At 41.8% G+C, this 1,429-nt stretch overlaps 1 protein-coding gene across 1 annotated transcript in view; it reads left to right on the forward strand.

Annotated features, from left to right (window-relative positions):
- Positions 1–1,429, forward strand: part of ARFGEF2 (ADP-ribosylation factor guanine nucleotide-exchange factor 2 (brefeldin A-inhibited)) — a 95,316-nt gene that overhangs the window by 58,306 nt on the left and 35,581 nt on the right. The gene's annotated exons all lie outside the window — the stretch shown is intronic.

The following is a 1,429-nucleotide window of genomic DNA, read 5'->3' on the forward strand; positions in this document are numbered from 1 at the left end:
TCTATTTAATAAATTCAACATCTGGGCTTCCTTAGGGACAGTCTCTATTGACTGGTTCTTTTCCTGTGAATAAGCCATCCTTTCTCCTTTCTTTGCATGTCTTATAAATTTTTTGACAAAAACTGGATATTTAAAATAATATGGCAACTTTGAGTATCAAATTCCCCATCCCCCACCCAGGGTTTGTTATTGTTGTCATCACTGCTATTTGTTTCTTTAGTGACTGTCCTGAAGTAATTGTGTAAAGTTTATTTTCTTTTTTTGCATGTGGCTACTGAAGTCTCTGCTTAGTTAGCTTTAGTGGTAAGAGATTTCCTTAAATGCCTGAGACCTTTGTTAAGTCCCCCAGCTTTTGCTTGCTGAGGGGTTCTATGTACATTTTCGGGGTGCTCCTTCAACACTCAGCAAGCCATTTGCAACTCTCCCTTTGCCTTCACTTCTTATTCCCATACAGCCTAAGGGTAAGCCACAGAGAAGGACTTACCTACCCTTCTTGTATCCTTCCTGGCTGTACACAAAGCCTTGCACATGTCCTGGCTGTCTAAATCCCAGGAGTATGTTAGAGCTTTTCAAAGCCTCCTATGGATGCCTCATCCCCAGCTTTTCCTTTTAAGTTTTTTTTTTTTTTTTTTTTTGAGACAAAATCTCACTCTGTTGCCTGAGCTAGAGTGCTGTGGCATCAGCCTAGCTCACAGCACCCTCAAACTCCTGGGCTCCAGCGATCCTTCTGCCTCAGCCTCCAGGGTAGCTGGAACTACGGGCATGCACCACCATGCCTGGCTAATTTTTTCTATTTTTAGTTGTCTGGCTAATTTCTATCTTTTTTTTTTTTTTTTGGTATAGATGGGGTCTCGCTCTTGCTCAGGCTGATTTCGAACTCCTCAGCTCACGCAATCCTCCCGCCTTGGCCTCCCAGAGTGCTAGGATTACAGGCGTGAGCCACCATGCCCAGCCACCTTTTAAGTTTTTGACCAAGTACTTGCTCGCCCCAATGTTTTATTGCATCTCTTGTAGCTGCCATGTTAAACTGCTGGTTATTTTCAATAAAAGCTTGGCGGCGAAAGGATGCTTGCACTGAGTGAGATCTGAGTTAGGTTAAATAACGTCGATTCTCTGAGAATAGTGTTTTTGGGGAACTTCGAGGCTATTCTTCAAGCCCTTCCAGGGACTACTAGGCTACTGGCTTCATAGTTACCATTGATTTGAAGCTGTTAGTTTTTAAGGCTTCCTATGGGCAGAAGATAATGAAAATAGGCCAAGTTATCAAAACCAATTACAGACTTTTTTTGTTCCTTCTTTACTCCCACTGCTTCACATGCCTAGCCTTAAAAATAAAAAGAAAGGAAGAAAGAAAATAGGCCAAGTTAAAATACCACAGCACTCACTATTTAGACCAAGAGTCAACAGTTTTTCTTGGGGGAAAAAAAAA

This window comes from Propithecus coquereli, unplaced genomic scaffold (assembly GCF_000956105.1).
Source record: "Propithecus coquereli isolate 6110/MARCELLA unplaced genomic scaffold, Pcoq_1.0 Scaffold444, whole genome shotgun sequence".
Taxonomy (NCBI): Eukaryota; Metazoa; Chordata; class Mammalia; order Primates; family Indriidae; genus Propithecus; species Propithecus coquereli.